This window comes from Sinocyclocheilus rhinocerous, unplaced genomic scaffold (assembly GCF_001515625.1).
Source record: "Sinocyclocheilus rhinocerous isolate Xijiao unplaced genomic scaffold, SAMN03320098_v1.1 scaffold171, whole genome shotgun sequence".
NCBI lineage: Eukaryota > Metazoa > Chordata > Actinopteri > Cypriniformes > Cyprinidae > Sinocyclocheilus > Sinocyclocheilus rhinocerous.
In genome coordinates, this window is record NW_015642206.1 from 600830 (window position 1) to 614095 (window position 13266).

The window sequence follows — 13266 nt, forward strand, 5'->3', positions numbered from 1 at the left end:
AGAACAACAGTAAAATTACAATACTAACATTTATGAATGTTGATAAGAGTTCTTGCTTTTTCTCAACTTTTATTTTGGCGGAAATGCGCAGGAAGACCTCAATGCTTATTTTTGTTGACAAAAATTCATAAAATGTGACTGAGCAACTGACGACTGTATCAGCGCCGATTTTCCTCGCGCTTTGGACTTTGAACCCTGACTAATGAGCAGATAGCACCGCGAGCTCGTGCAGCGCTGTCAGAATACATGCAATGCGCGCGTGTATTAGCAAACACCGAAAGAGCTTTTTTTGCTATTTTCGGCCGAATAATTTCGGTTGCTGAACATTCTGTGCATCCCTAGTCAAAATTCAAACACGGTAGCAAATTGAGCTTGCTCTTCCAGACTGTGCACTAACTGTTTCACCATTCAAATACTTGAAAATATAACACACATAGCGGTGACTATTTACTAGGTTCTAAAGCTTATTGCCCATCTGCTGTCTCCAGTGCTTCAGACCTTGAATTCACTTAGTGAAAGCTACACAAGCAAGGACAGTTGTCTTTTCTGACACATTAGGGATCAGCAGAGTAAAGCTATGTGGTTAAGCAGTCGAACACTAAATTGTGAGTAATGACATCCTTCAAAGAGCCATTCCAAAGTCCCCTCCTCTTCCATTGTGCTGTCAAAGACGTCAACATAAATATTTTCCCACATCCGAAATAAAAGGCTTTAAAGTGCCTTTTCATTGAACTAAATAGAAAGCTAGCCTCTTTCCCAGCCCACATGATCACAATAAAAACCCACCGCTGACACATGAAAACACACAAGCAAGTCAGATTTGCACCAGCAATTCTGAGTAGGAAGTTTTTAGTGTTAATTGGTATAAACAAAGTCATAGGAGATGATTTTTGCATTCGCCTGGAGACGTCTGGCGTCATCTTAGAAAACACTTTGTAGTTTAGCTGATTAGCAGTCTTTAGCCACCCATGTGCAGTTGCCAGAGATTTCATCATGATGATATTGAAAATTTCTTGATCAGGGATCTTGGCAAAGTAGATGATAAAAGCAGCGTCTTGTTATTAAGTCGAATTCTTATATTCACGAGGTAGGAAACATTTTTTAGGCTTTTAGCCTTTTTATTTAGAAGCAAGTGAATGGACTTTTTCTGTTCTCACTTATCTAATGCTCTTGCCACTTTAATAATTAACCCTTACAAATGACTCCTGTCCTTTTATGTTATAAATTAGCCAGAACAAAAATGGGCAACCAAAAGGATGAAATAAAGCTGTCATTAAAATACTGTGGAATGAAATAGGGCTTCTAGCATCACTTGATGGCCCTCTATATGTTAAGATGCAAATGTCATGTCTAAGAAAACGTCTCGAGGTTACGTATGTAACCATGGTTCCCCGAAGGGAACGAGACACTGCATCGAACGTCACGAGTGGGGTGACGTGAGCAACCAGGAAGCATAAAGGCGCATCCGGCAAGCGCACATGTTAGCTTCTGCGGAAGCGAGCGCCTGCAGGGACGCAGGGACGCAGGGAGTATGGCAGGGAGACGCAGAGTCTCATTCTCTTCGGGGAACCATGGTTACATATGTAACCTCAAGACGTTCCCCTTCAGGAACTCGAGCTGCGTTGAACACTTTGGGAACGAGAATACCCACTGCGCCATACGAGCAAGTCCCTGTCTGGTGTATATCTGGCAAGCACATCAAGACGAGAGAACTTGGGACCCTGGGGTAGATGTCAGGTCCAGGCTGTAGAAACGGATGAATGTGTGCGGAGAGGATCAGCCTGCTGCAGCATCTTGAAGGGCCACGCCCACTGATAAGGCCTTGGAGGCCGCCATACCCCTAGTCAAGTGCGCTCTGACCCCTGTAGGTGACTGGAGGCCAGAGGACTCATAGGCCAGCATGATGGTCTCAACCACCCACCGACTCAGGGTTTGCTTGGTTGCTGAAACCCTTTCTTAGGTGGCTAAATAAACGAATAACTGATCTGCCTTACGCCACTGGGCAGCTCTGTGAACGTAAGCGTCAAGTGCTCGCAGTCCTGGCCTGCTTCCTGGAAGGGAGGAGGACAAAAGGCTTGCAGTACAATGGGACCCAGCGAGGAAGTGAGCACTTTAGGGACATACCCGGGTCTCGGGTAAAGAAATGCCCTAGCCATGCCCGGGGCAAACTCCTGGCACGGTACAGAGAGTGCCTGAAGGTCCCCTATCCTCTTCAGCAAGGATATACTGTACATAATTAATAGTCTTATAAGTATATCTTTAGCTAGTGTAAATACAGCAAGCTTGGGCAAGCTTTGGGCAAGTCACTGCAAACTTCAGATGCTGTTTGGTTTGAAAATCAACACAAGTTTAATGGGATATGATTAGGGCTGCACGATATTTGAAAAAACTCACATTGCGATATTTTTTTTTCTGCGATATATATTGCGGTATGAAAAAAAAATCAGATGACTTCAATATAGCTCTAAAAAAAATCAATGATTGGGGTGATTTTTAGGTGAGTAAATCAGCATAGGAAATAAACAAATTACAAGCATAGATAAATAACAGAACGTCTCGGTTACGTATGGTAACCCTCGTTCCCTGAAGGAGGGAACGGAGACGTCACGTCGTGACCGACGAATTGGGATATCGCTTCGATAGACCAATCTACTTCGAGTGTAAACTAAACGAGCCAATGCACATTGGCATGCAATTATTGCATCCAGCTGCCGCTGATCACAGCGTGAGTATAAGTAGGCAGCAGATGCAGCGCATATTCAGGTTTTCGCTGAGGAGCCGAGCCGGTGACCCGGCCGCTCAGTGAACCAATATACTGTTCCACATCCATTTTCTTTCTCAGTTGTTTACCTTCACCTAAGCTATAAGCATCTGTGTTTACAAGGAGAGCATAGTATTTCAGGCACAAATAGACGCAAAAGTGAACAGAAATCAGTGTTCACGTGCATCTGCGTGGCTCTCACAGTGTCGTGCGACGCGACAAAATACAATAGAACCCATTATAATCAGTGATGCTGTGTGACTGACTACACTGGATGCGGCGTGACACGACAAATCCCCGACAGTAAACTGATGCCTCGTTCTATTTATGACTGACTACACTGGATGCGGCGTGACACGACAAATCCCCGACAGTAAACTGATGCCTCGTTCTATTTATGACATACTGACACAAAGTTCAAATGATATGCAACGGTCACTTTGTCGTGTCCAGTGTAGACAGACTTTGGGGCCGTTCACATGTCGCGCCTAAAACGCGTGGAAAACGCCAGTCGCTCGGCTTTCTCCTTCTTTCCAAAGCGCTTGGAAGCTTGCGCTTTCGTGGCGTCTGCCATAGCTAAGCGACCGTGACCTGCGCTCTCCGTTTCAACAAAGGATAAATGGATTTCCAGCACTGATAATCCCTTGCAGTAGCTCTGCTACTAAATTTATTTAAAATGGGTATATCTGTACAGCTGTCGCGTCCAGTGTAGACACCGTGTCTGTGTGTGAGCAAAGAAAACAATCAGTAAAAATATAACGATCAGTATACTAAACATCGCACATCCTGCGATGTGACTATTGCAGATGCCCACATCGTGATATCGATGCTGAAACGATATATCGTGCAGCCCTAGATATGATGCTGATCTTGCCTGGGGATCTTGATTCTTTAATGCTTTAGTTGAAGCAGGAAACTGGAAATGTATACCTGCTCGCTCCTACATCATATTGTATGAAGAGAATTAATGAATTTGGATTTTGGTTTCCATAATTCTTCCTGCAGGTTTGTACTATGACTGATTTTGACCCTTGAGTCAAAGAGAGAATTACGTTCTTCCATCAGTTATTCTTGGCTAAAGCCTCCTTTTGTAATGAAATATTAATGTTTAATTCAACCTTGCATGATGGGAAATGGGTTCCTCGGCTGAGGAGCTACTCACATTTATTAAACTAAAAGCCACACAATGAATTCTGATAAATGGCTAATGCAAAGTTAAAAAAGGTGATCACATAAATATCAACCATGGCTCTCATTTAGCAATGTGTACATCTTCTCAAGGAAAAGTGGAATATTGGAAAACCCAGCAGAGCTTCTTCTGCCAAGCTTGACCTTTTCATCAGAGAGACGGAGAGGTACTGTATGTGCAGTCCTCCAGTTCTCCATAGAGTCCCTTTCTTTTCGAAGTTAAACTCCAGCCAGTCAACAGGAGAATATTGTGTGTTATGTGTAGTGAATTTTTTTAAATAATTATTTTATGCATTTAGCAGACGCTTTTATCCAAAGCGACTTACAGTGGATTCAGGCTTTACATTTTTGTACCAGTATGTGTGTTCCCTGGGACTCGAACCCATGACCTTTTGCGCTGCTAACGCAATGCTCTACCACTGAGCCACAGGAACACATGAATGTGAATAAGTCGTAATAGTTGATGCATTTATTCCATGAGCCATTGTTATAATTATCCTCCAGTCTTGGCTCTGAAGTGTGTCAAGCTGAGGGCAACCTTGAAAGCATTTTTACATCATTTGAATGTGTCATTAGAGTTGGGAAGTTACTCTGTGAGTCTCCGTTCCATTGAATCAACCCTTTGCCATGCCATCTGGCAGTCAAACAGGACTGGCTGTATTACCATCCCACAATACCCTTCTTCTTTCCTGTCTGTGCAGGGTTTGCTGGAATTAGACACCAGCAAATAGAAACAATTCTTAGAATTCTTGGCCTGCAGAATGATGTCATAACTGCTGCGTATTTTATTCCATGAGTAATTTATTAACAGAAATAAAAGAAAAGAGAGAAATCTGGCAGAGATCATGCCCAGTGACTGGGGTTATCATCCAAGAATGTATTCCTCTTGAGATACTGATTGGGATATATTATGCAGAGAGTTTCTTTTCATGCCCCACTTATATATGCAGTTTTAAATGAGTAAAAATATCCTGCAAGGCACTAATATTATGCATTTGTGCTGTTATTAGCTGGTTTACTTTGTGAATGTAAATGGACTCTTTTAAATGTTTATTCTGTTTTTTTTTATGTACTAATGTTTATCATGTGCAGCTCCTGGTGACATTTTCTTATTTGTAATGTTTTAATGTTTGCTTTCTAGCAAGAGTTTTAGGTTTTGAATGTACCTGGCTTAACTTATTTAAGGCTTATTATTAGGTCCTAGCTGCATTTCCGTCAATGTGGACACATCTGTTTTTGTTTTGGGGAGGCAAAATGTTGTCTGGGAAAGAACTTCATGGCTTGTTTCTCTCTCTCTCTCTCTCTCTTTGTATGTGTGTGTGACTGGGGAGTTTACATCTGTGTTGTTAAGAGGTCATCCCCATGGGCCATTCCATGCTGGAAAACAAAGCGTAATAGGCAATAGAAGTGGCTCAGTGTCTCTGTGTAGTCATCAAATATGACATATCCCATCATCCTTCAAGCTCCCTGCACTCACTGAAACGTAATGGGCAGTATTTGTGAAGGATATCACACCACATGAGGTTTTCATCCTCATGAATGAATCATAGACATTCATTCTTTCACTTTCATGGTGTCCTGTGAAAGGCTGAGAGAAGGCCTTTGAGAGCTGAACCCACTGAACTCACTGAAACTGTTTTTATATTATATTTACAGCATAAACAACAACAATATGTATGCATGACAGGAAAGTGCTCTCCTCTTTCCCCTCTTGACTGTAAAGGATATTGTTCTTTGAGACAGTGGTGAGATTTAGAAGTCAAATACCCTGTCAGTTTCATGCATATGTGAAACAATGTCATGACAGCTTGAGTACACTTCAGATTTCTATGATAAGCACAATACACTTAAACAGTATCACTTGAGCAAGAGTGCTGTTGTACTGAATATTGTATTATCTGTGTCTATGTGCCTATGGTCGTATCACAATATGGATATTTAGTAAAACAGCACAAATGTGAATTTGGTATTGTTTTTATAAATCAATAAACAAGAGTTAACTTCAATTTGCCTGACTGCAACCCTTCTTTTTAATGTTTTGTTCCTCTTCCGATATTTTCCTGTTTTGTTTTTTTTAATCTGGCATCTCTCTCTATCTACTGTATAGTCGATCTGCTAATATCCGTCCAGTGCACTCACTGAGCGTTCTTCTCCCTATCATTACAAGACACGCCCCTTACTGCTGATTGGCTGCAAGTGTGTTTTGGGACTCGGTCCAACACTGTGGTCATGAACTGCCTCTGGTTTTTTATTTTGTACTGTTCTCTGAGGTCCACTTATAATGTTATCAAGATTTTTACATCAAAAACATCATAATTTAGAAGTAATAGACTATTTTCTGTCCTATTTTTGTTTCCTGTTTCAGACTCTGAAGTAAATGCCCACTGCTATTATTGGTGCTATGACACTGCTGTGATTTAGATAAAAAAACGCATAAATACTCCTGGGTCATTTCCACAAAATCGGTTCCTTTTGCGTCCCTAAGAAATAATCAAACATATCTTTAATATAACAACCAATAAGTTTGCAATTTAAAAACATAACGATACTATATATTCTTTCATCAATATTACATAAAAAAAGTAAATTAATTATTATTTTAAATAATTTAAATAGCATTTATGCTGATAAGGGTAAGATTGTTGGGCTTTTAATTTGCAAAATGAAGGCAAAATGATATAAAAATCACATTTGCATATTGTTTTAAATATAGTCTCATTGTTAAGCAATGTTTTTGGCACAAGTATGCATTTTTTTTCTATAAAATTTAAATCTTTTTATTGGTGTCCCCTGATTTCATGTCAGCCCTGTTACCCTCATCAAAAAAACTTGTAAAATAATGTACATTTAAGTGACATCACTTCTAGGCGGTTACATCGTCTCTCAAGCAGGATTCCTGCACTTAAAACACAAGCATGCTTGGGGGGGGGGGCATACTGTGCAGTGTCAATACTGCTACCATTTTTAAAATGTAAATGAAAACAATTATTACATTTAATATAATCAATATCTACAAGTAAAATCCTTTCAAAGTGGACAACATGTGCTTTTGTGAACTTGACTGTTAGCTAGAAATTAGCAAATTAGTTTGAAATCGTCAAACCTCTTACTGTCATCCCTGTTACTTTTCAGGGTAACATGTTTTGACATGTGGGTAACAGGGATGACATAGATTACTGTAGGTGTCACCCTGTTTTTAAAGATTGTCTGTGAAAAATGCAAACATTTTTAAAGGTCACCCTGGGTGTAATTTTAAGCTAATGCCTATCATTCAGTGGCATATGAGCATGAGTTACATTTTAGTTAGTATTATTGGTATTGTTACTATTACGGTTGTTGTTAATGACCAGGATCAGTCTCAATAAAACTCTTTTTTTCCCCATAACTCATTGTCAATAATGCATCCGTGTAAATTCAATTACAAACAAGAGCAGCAAGATGACTGCAGACCTTCACCCCAGTCTTGCAATGTTCAAGAAAGTCAAGATCTTGATCTGATCATCTTCCTTGCTTGATAATTGAACCAGATCAGTTTATTTGAAATTCTGTGAGGGGGCATAGACAAACAGATGGGCGCAGTATCTAATTACAATACCCTTGAAACATTAGATCTTTTAGAAATGTAATGTGCTAAATCAACAATGAACTGACTTAAACTGAAAAATTGACTTGTTTACTATTGTCATACAACTATGCTAAGTGACCATACGTCCCGGACATGTCCTCTTTTTGGACCTAAAAAATGCGTCCGGCCGGGATTTCTTAATCGTCTAAAATGTCCGGGATTTGGCTGTTTTCTTAATCTCGCTCCCGCTGAATCTCTGACCATTGCCGCCTGCTCCCGCAACATGTGTTTCGCTCCCGTGATTTTCGTGTCCACTCCTTGAAACATTCTAATATTGTATATGATTTTGGCGCATCAGGGAGCCGCTCTCAGTATGCGGAGTATTTAAATCACTTTCACTTTCGCGATCACACGCACTCTGTGTAAAGGGAGCACATCTTACAAGATCAGATATTTGTCAATGAGCTCAGTATCTGTTGAGCAGCAAATACTCCAGCATGGTCTTGTCAGTAATTTCTCCTTATTCTTGACCTAAGATCAGTCAAATCTGACTCCTGCAGCTCTTCTTGAATGCAGGGTTGCCAAGTCCGCGTTTTTCCCACATAATTGGGCTACCTTTAAAGGGATAGTTCACCCAAAAAGAAAAATTATTTCATTAATTACTCACCCTCATGTTGTTCCAAACCTGTAAGACCTCCGTTCATCTTCGGAACACAAATTAAGATATTTTTTATGCATTCTGGGAGCTCTCTGACCCTCCCATAGACAGCAAGGGTCCTTACACGATCAACGTCCAGTAACGTAGCAAGGAGATCGGTAAAGTAATCCATGTGACATCAGGGGTTCAACCATAATTTTACGAAGCTACGAGAATACTTTTTGTGCGCAAAAGAAAAAAAAAACATTATGGTTGAACCCTGAACCCCAATTGACATGTGGTCACCCTCCAAAATTAGGATGTTCTTGGTCATCTGAATGACAAATATAAAAATATTAAAAAACATCCAAACCATTAGGTACGACATCCACGGTTCAATACGTGCTTGTGAATTGCGGTTTTTCAGTTTTGCCTTTAAATAATATCTGTGTCACGTATCCGGTCCATGAACTTCCGTCTGCTAGCCATCAGAGGTCACCCTTTCCATTTCATTGACTCTCGCGCTACACACTGTTGCATATCACCCCGGACTACATATCCCATCATTCATTACACTGATTGCACACAGCACTGTGTGTTTTATTTCTCTCAGAATTGGCTCAGTGTGTGTGTCCCCGTGAGTCAGGGTTGCCAGGTTTTCACAAGAAAACCCACCCAATCACTACTCAAAACTAGCCCAAAACTAGCCCAATCGCGTTTCGAGGGGGTCCCCAGTCAAAAATCGCGTTCCGGGGGGTAAAATACACATTTTTTGGTGGGGTTCCCCTGCTAAAATTCGCATTCCAGGGGATAAATATCATGTTATTGGAGTTGCTTCAACCTGCGGACATGAAAAACAACCCCCGGCAACAGTGTTAAAGTAGCCCAGTTCAGCGGGAAAACACGTTTTTTTACCTCTCTCAAATGAAATGTTAAGCAGACATATAGTAATCCACGCTTTTTCCAGTGTACAGAGGTTTACAGGAGTTTTTTGTTGTTAATTTGTTGCAAAAAACACTCTGATGTGCCAAGCTATCAGAACCGAACCGAAAACCGTGCTTAAAAACCGAGGTACGGATTGAACCGTGGACTAACTGTATTGTTGCATCCCTAGTATCTAGTAACGCTTGTGTCGGTAACAGGGTTGACAAAAATACCAAACACGGGGTAGAAAAATTGTCATAAAATAATAAATTACATAGCCTGAGATGGCACCATACAATTTATTGTCATTTTAAGGTGTATTAATTTCATGGATATTTAAAAAATGTTTATTAAACTTATTTTATTTTTAAATTTTTCCAAGTGGAAAAGGCACCAATTTCGTGGAGTGACCCTCCAATCAAACGATCTCCTTAACAGACAAAGCAATAGTGATCACGATAAAAACAGTTACTCTTAAAATTAAGTGAACAAAGGACCAAGTTCTTACTGACGTGGTCTGGAACTTAATTAAAAATAAAGTTCATCCACATTGGGATCAGAAGGAAGGCAATACAAAGACTGTTTTTTCCACATCTTGGCACTGCACAGCGTTGTCTTTGGAGCATCTTTATCGGTTGGTTTCTGCGTAGACCTGCTCGTTCGCCTCTCTCGTAAACACTACATGCGCAAATCAGTGGGTGGGGCTAAACAGGCAGTGATGTCGAAGCAGGCGTTTATCTTTTTCTGTGGAGGCAGTGTTTAGCCACACTATTACATCATAGAGTCGTACATTCCACAAGCTGTTGTTTTGGCAGACTGGCTTCAATATAAGCTGTTTTAGACTAATGAGAAAGTTTTGAGTTCTGAAACTTACAGGATGTTTTTATAGTACAGTGACCTCTTTTATGTCAAAAGATCAAGGGAATTTTGGTTTCTCAGTTCATGACCCCTTTAACAGTTTCAAAATATGGCAAAACATCAAGCCTTTCCTTTTTTTAAGAAATTAAAACTTATTCAGCATGGATGTGCTGTGACTGTCTATTGTTAATTAATTATGCTGTTAAATGAGACATTTTCTGTTGGAGACTTGTGAGGCCAAAACTACAAATCATACCTCATTATCAAACATGACAGCCCAGGGTTTTCCATGCATTGAAAAGACTTGAGTTATTGAACAGCCAGAATGGACTCTTACCAGTCCAGTTTATGATCCACAGTTGGCCAACTGCATGTATTTTATTAACAGCTGTGAACATAAATTTCATACAGTATTTTTATTTTTAAATTCATAGACATCTTTGGACATTCTGTTCCTGTTGATCCTGAACTACAGAACCATTAAGAATAGAGACATTTTGACATTCAGTCTGCATTCGTTCTGAACTGCAGGCCAGATGACATGAATGGGATAATAATTAAAACTGATTTGTGTCCTAACTTCATTCACTGTGGAAGAGAATAAATTTACACCAGACATCACAGATGGCATCAAGTCTCAGTGGGATAAAGAAAATAATTTCTCTCTCTCGTCTTGATGGGTTCAGTGTTTTTGATAGCTGAAGAGTAGATTCTGTTTTATCTGATGTCTTATGAGACTTTTCAGCATAATATAAGCTCTTTTGTTAATGCACGGAGACCCTTTGAACAATAGACAAAGATAAGAATTAAGATCACCAGAAGATATTTAGAGTCACAAGTAAAAGTTAAAGTTAAACTTGACAGTCTCAAATAAGGCCAACAAGCGTGTTCTTGAAGCCCTCATACAGTAAGCCCCCTGCTGTCGTACTCGGCTTTAGGAGGGTGATGTTTGCTAACTCAGCTACTCTTATTTACAAGAGTTTTCTTATGTCCTAATAAAGAGTTAAAGTAGCTCCCAGCACATTAGATCACAGCTAGTGGTGTTATCCCTGAGCGCCAAGTGGAAGAATTTCACCAAAACTGCCTCCTGCAGCATCTTTTGATCCCGATGCTGTTTGTTATTAGCAGTTGCCTGCTAATTGTTTATGCTTCCAGGGAAGGAAAACCACCTTCACGCATAAAAGAGATGGTCGTTAATCCTAACACAAGTTTTCTGTGAGGAGAGCAGAGGGAACCTATATTCTAAACCGAGATAGAAGTGGAAAAAGCAGTGAAATCCAGTCATACTGCTCTTGTCAGGATACACTGCATTGAAGCCTTTTATATCCTTGTTTAAAAATGTAATTGGATTCCTAGGTGGTTTTAGCATGCCCAATTTGTTTAACAAATAACGTCAGAGTAAGCGGATTTCATGATGATAAAGGAGCCGTGTACTGTCAATTCAATTAGTTCATTTTGTCCCACTAAGAATTCTTTCAACATGACAGCATGTGCAATTTTACATTAAAAATAGTATACATGTAATCATGCAAAATTGCGCTTTTATGTAAACTCCTAATCTTTTAAGTAGACTTTTGCTCTGGGAGAAAAATTAATTTGATATTCAGCACTGTGAAATATGGGGAGGCCATGTGGTAATTGTGTTAGTAGCATTAAAAGTATGTAAAACCAAAGTGTTAAAACTCAAGGTGTTCCGAACGTTTCTTTGTGTCATCGTTTTAAAAGATGCCATTTATGCGCATCCAGTTTCTCCTCCACAGCAGTCTACAGCCTCCTGAGTTTTTATTGTTCAGAGCGAGGCTGGCAAGGCTAACCCACAGTCGTGGGTCATGTTTTACAAGTGAAGAATCGAAATGAGATAAGAGTGGAGGTGAACACAAGCACACACACTTGTTTGGTTTTTGTCATGGTGGGGACCTTCCTTTGACTTTGGTTGTTTATACTGAGGTAATGACATTTTCGGTCCCCTAATCCTAAACCTGAAAATGTTTTTTTTTATTTTTTTTTATACATTTTTCAGAAATACATTTTTATTATGTTTATTAATCCATTTTCCTTTGAGACCTGGTAAAACCTAACTGGAAAAACTTTCTTATTTATTAAAGGGATAGTTCACCCAAACATGAAAATTATGTCATTAAATACAAACCTTCATGTCATTCCAAACCTTCGTTCATCTTCAGAACACAAATAAAAATATTTTTGATGAAATCCGAGAGTTTTCTGACCCTGCATAGACAGGGACCTTCCTTTGACTTTGGTTGGTTATACTGAGGTAATGACATTTTCGGTCCCCTAATCCTAAACCTGAAAATTTTTATTTTTATTTTTTTTTATACATTTTTCAGAAATACATTTTTATTATGTTTATTAATCCATTTTCCTTTGAGACCTGGTAAAACCTAACTGGAAAAACTTTCTTATTTATTAAAGGGATAGTTCACCCAAACATGAAAATTATGTCATTAAATACAAACCTTCATGTCATTCCAAACCTTCGTTCATCTTCAGAACACAAATAAAAATATTTTTGATGAAATCCGAGAGTTTTCTGACACTGCATAGACAGCAATGCAATTACTACATTCAAGGTCCAGAAAGGTAATAAAGACATTGTTAAAATAGTCATCACATGGACTATTTTAAGATGTCCTTACCAGTGTTAATTTCGTTGACGAATAATTTTCGTCATAATGTTCGTTTTTTTCACTGACAACAACGAGACGATAACGAACTAAAACTCTTTTTGAATGACAAAAACTATGACGAAAATATATTGACATTTTCGTCAACGAATAAAAACGAGACAAAAATGTTAGGAAGGGACGATTTGGGAAGAGATTCATTCAATTTCAGAATGAATCTGCTGCGTGGTTAGGAGGTTAGATGCGTACATATGAACGTTCGGGACATAAGCTAAAATACACTTGCTGCACGTCGCATAAAACGTTCAAAAATGTCAATATGTGGGAGTAAGAGAAGAGCAGACATATAGATAAATCTGACGATGCAAGAGAGAGCTCAATTCGGTCTGGTTTTCTGAGCGCAGACACTGAAGCATACACACACAGAAAGCGCGTCTCATAGCACGCGAGTACTCTTTCGCGTCGCATGAACTGAGAATTACACACAAAATTATGTCGAATTGTCCGTTTTGACGAGTATTCACATAAACACAGTTGATTACGTCTTAAAGGGGTCCTATTATGCTTTTTGGATTCGCCAAAAGCTTTTTGCTGAAAGACGGAGCAAGGGGCGTGACAGTACTGAAACACCGTCTAAGCTGTTCGCCAATCACAACGCACTGGGACAGCTAACCAATCACAACACATT

The 13266-nt window shown here is 39.5% G+C and overlaps 1 protein-coding gene and 1 long non-coding RNA gene across 3 annotated transcripts in view; both read left to right on the forward strand.

The window, feature by feature from the left end:
- The window catches only part of LOC107755736 (A disintegrin and metalloproteinase with thrombospondin motifs 3-like), a 107459-nt gene that overhangs the window by 32385 nt on the left and 61808 nt on the right, over positions 1-13266 (forward strand). The gene's annotated exons all lie outside the window — the stretch shown is intronic.
- On the forward strand, positions 1522-8336 carry LOC107755738 (uncharacterized). Its single transcript, XR_001641736.1, has 3 exons — positions 1522-1596; positions 5673-5678; positions 8327-8336. It is a non-coding gene; the product is annotated as an uncharacterized LOC107755738 (long non-coding RNA).